The sequence below is a fragment of the Trichechus manatus genome, unplaced genomic scaffold, assembly GCF_000243295.1.
Source record: "Trichechus manatus latirostris isolate Lorelei unplaced genomic scaffold, TriManLat1.0 scaffold00057, whole genome shotgun sequence".
NCBI classification, from domain to species: domain Eukaryota; kingdom Metazoa; phylum Chordata; class Mammalia; order Sirenia; family Trichechidae; genus Trichechus; species Trichechus manatus.
The window spans coordinates 2,022,857-2,026,940 of NW_004443993.1; positions in this window are offsets into that span (position 1 = coordinate 2,022,857).

The following is a 4,084-nucleotide window of genomic DNA, read 5'->3' on the forward strand; positions in this document are numbered from 1 at the left end:
CCGAGCCCGGCACACAGTAGGTGTGTGGTCGGGGCTGGCTGCTCCACTGGCTTTCGGTACATCTCCCCCTCCTACTGAGTGAATCTGGCCTGGCGGCACCTGCTTCACTGCTGACCAAGAGTTCTAGAAACCTACTCTAGACAGCAACTCCTTTTAGGTCTGGGTAGTAATTTTAATTTTATTCTGTATACAGTTTTTTCCAATTTTTTTACAGTGAGCATGAATTAGTTTTATAATAAAAATAATTTTACCTTTTTTTAAATTGTACTTTAGATGAAGGTTTACAGAACAAATAGTTTTTCATTAAACAGTACACATACTGTTTTATGACAATAGTTAACAACCCCACGACATGTCAACACTGTCTCTAGGGAGCAACTTTGAGGTGTGCGCAACCTCCCTGAGTGTTCATTTAGAACTGCTGCAGGTTCTTAGAGGTCAACCATTAACACCGGTTCCTGGGTGTTAACATATTTCTTATTTAATGCATTTGCTACGCTTGCCTATTGCCGAGTGTAACGCCCTGTATCTTCCCGGGAGTGACTCTTCCTTTCATTTCCCTTCAGCTAAAATAAAGGAGGAGAAGGCTACTAAGGACTAGTGTTGCCCTCCGTCACCCTCGTTTCCGGCACCAGGAATCCCCAACATGCACTGATGTTGTATTTTTAATATGTCGAAATCTGTTGGTTCAAATGTGTCGTACACGGTGTTTGTGGCCTTGGCTGACATGGAGCTGTCCTGTGAGGTTCGCTTCTCAGTAACTACGTAGTGATCAAACTGTGCAGTACTTTGTGCATTCTGGATTTTAAAGGTTTTTTATTACGCATTATATCAAATCTACCACTGTATGAGTGGGAATTAAGACTTTATGTAGTTTTTATATGTTGTAATATTTCTTCAAATAAATCTCTCCTATAAACCACCCTGGGTGGTGACTCGTGATTTAGCCAGCGAGGGGCTTCTGGCTGCCTCCGCTGAGGCTGGAGAGGAAAGGGCTCCACAGTGCTAGGTGATCCCGCGGAGGCGTCTCTGAAGTAGATCACTCTGTCTGTGACATGCGTTTGGGGGTAGGGGTCGGGGTAACTTGTGTGACTCAGTTCTGGCCAATGAGATGCAAGTAGAACTCGCTAGTGTGGTTTCCAGGAAAGCCTTTTAAAGGAACAGTCCGGGCTGGCCTTTCCTGTGGCCTTGTGGACCTTCTTTGGTGTGGAATGGGCCATGGTGCCTGGTGGTGCAGCAGCCATCTTGTGACCATGAGGATGGAGGACAGAAGCCCCTGCAGTGGATGATGGAAGCTGAAAGAAAAAAGGAGTCACCATCAAGCTGCCCTCCAGACCCTGGCCTGCCCACCTCCAGACGGAAACCCCTTATTTGCTTAAGACTCATTAGTTGGCTTTCTGCGGCTTTTAGGTGAAACCCAATCCTACTGAGTTCCAAGACTAATGAGCCTTTTCTTAGCTTTGTCGTTGGGAAAAGACTCGCTGTAAAACGCCAGCAAAGCAGAAGCCCACTGATAGGATGTTGAGTAGCATCTCTACATGTGATTTCACAGAGTGTTCTCTGAGGCACTTCAACTGTCTGACTTCAGTGAGTCACAGACATCTTAGTCATAAGACCAAAGGCCTAAATATAACTCTTGCAAAGTTTCAAGTTCCTTAATAACATTCCCCCCATCTGCTATTGTGAGCAGCACTGCGCTGAACATCCTTGTACATTCTCTCCCAACATCCCCTTAAGGGCAGATATCTATGAGAGAGATTTCTGGGTCACTGAGTGTAAATATTGTATAATAATATTTTTACTTCTTCAGAACATGTGGGTGAACTACACCTGAGGGGTTTTGATGCTGTTCCTACCAACAGGGGAACTTCCCCTTAGCTTACTCCGGCTTTTGCCTCTCTGTAATCCTTGTCGACTGAATGGTGAAAGGCTTGTTAGCATTTTTTTGTAGTCTATTTCTCTATGAGTCCAGTGGACACTGGAATGTTCTCTTACTCTGTGGGGGCCACTTGACTTTACTTGCTGTGAGAGCTGTAGGGCAGTAGGGACATTTACCCTTGCTTGTGTTTCTTTCATCTCAATTCGTCATGTCTTTGCCATACAGAGATTTTCTGTTTCTAGGGCATTAGATTTATTTATAAGGAGCCCTGGTGGCACAGTGGTTAAGCGTTGGGCTGCTAACCAAAAGGTCGGCAGTTTGAACTCATCAGCCGCTCTGTGGGAGAAAGACACAGCAGTCCCCTTCCGTAAAGATTTACAGCCTTGGAAACCCTATGGGCCAGTTCTGTCCTGTCCTGTAGGGTCGCTATGAGTCAGAATCAACTCGACAGCAATGAGTTTGGTTTTTGGTTGGAATTATTTGTATTTGTCTTCTCATTTTCTGTTTTTCATAGCCTATTTAGAAAGGCCTTTTCTATCCCTGGAACCCTGGTGGCACAGTGGTGAAGAGCTTGTCTGTTAACCAAAAGGTCAGCAGTTCAAATCCACCAGCTGCACCTTGGAAACCGTATGGGGCGGTTCTACTCTGTCCTATAGGGTCGCTATGAGTCAGAATCCACTCAATGGCAGTGGGTTTGGTTTGGGTTTTTGGTTTCCTATCCCTAGATCATCAACATGTGTTTTCTCCTGTATTTCTATGACACTGTCATTTGAACATGTGAATCACTTCTGTAAGGACTAAAACAGGGATCTCAGCTTATTTTTTGAACAGGAAACAAACGCACAGGGGGAAATACAGCTGCTCAATCTGGTTAAGTTCCCTCATCAGAGATCTTATTTTTTTTAAATATACCTTCTGCTTTTTTTTTTTTTTTTTTTTTAAGCTAAAATCTCATTAAAACGTACATAATGAATATATACTGAAAAATATGCCAAAAGTCGTTTCCTGTCCAGATTCCCAGGCTTCTTGACAATCTGAATTCTTGTCTTCTTCCAAAGTCATTCCACAGTGAGCATCTCTGATAGCAGCTATTGAAACTGCTTTGCACTTGAGAGGTTGTTCTACATAGGAGTGCCTCGCTGTTTATTTTTTATTGAGATATAAGAAATGCACAGATCCTAAGTGTACAGCTTGAATTTTGGCAAATGCACACAGACCTCTAACCCACGTCCTTATCAAGGTATGGAGTCCCTCGGTGGTGCAAACAGTTAACATGCTTGGCTGTTACCTAAAAGGTTGGAGGCTGGAATCTACCCAGAGGTACCTGGGAAGAAAGGCCTGACAATCTACTTCTGAAAAATTCACCATTGAAAACCCTATGGAGCCCAGTTCTACTCTGACACACATGGAGTTGCCATGAGTCAAAGTCAACAGCAACTTTTTTTTAGATACCAGAGTCTATTAGCAGTTAGCAGGGGTGGGAGGGAGGCGGAGAGGGGGAGTCATTGCTTAGGGGTAAAAAACAGTTTTAATTCTCCTGGAATCCACATTTCTGGGGTCCATGGAGGTTGAGGTGACCCACCTAGGCCATTGCCCTGAAGGTGATCTTTTGAACCTTGAGCCTTGAGTAGACTAGTCTCCTAAAAATCACCTTTAAGTCAAACAGTAGTCTTGCTAATTAATAAAGACTGTTTTGCCTTGAGCGTTGGGCTCTTTTGAAGAATTATCTATGTGCAGTCGGTTTTGAGAACTTTGTTTTTTTTAATCAAAGTATATATAAAACATTTCCATCACCCAAGGTGTCCCCATGCCCCTTCCCAGTTAATACTCCCCTACACACACACAGGGGCAACCTCTGTTCCGATTCTGTCGCCGTCGATGACTTCTGCCTGTTTCTGTGCTTACAAATGGAATCAGTACAGTGTGGGCTCTTGTTCAGCTTATTTCTCTCAACATTCTTCTGCGATGCATTCATGTTATTAGTGTGATCAGTAGTTTGTTGTTTTTTATCACCAAGTAGAAGGAATGCCCTTATTTTCAGTTGTTCATCATTCTGTTGTTTGGAAACTTCTGTCCCTCAGTGTGTGGTTGGTCAGGTTGTGTGGTGCACACATTTGTACATGTGTGTGAATCCACATCTAGGATACATTTCTAGTAGCTGAATTGCTGGGTCAAAACGTTACAATTGCCACATCCTCTAAAAAC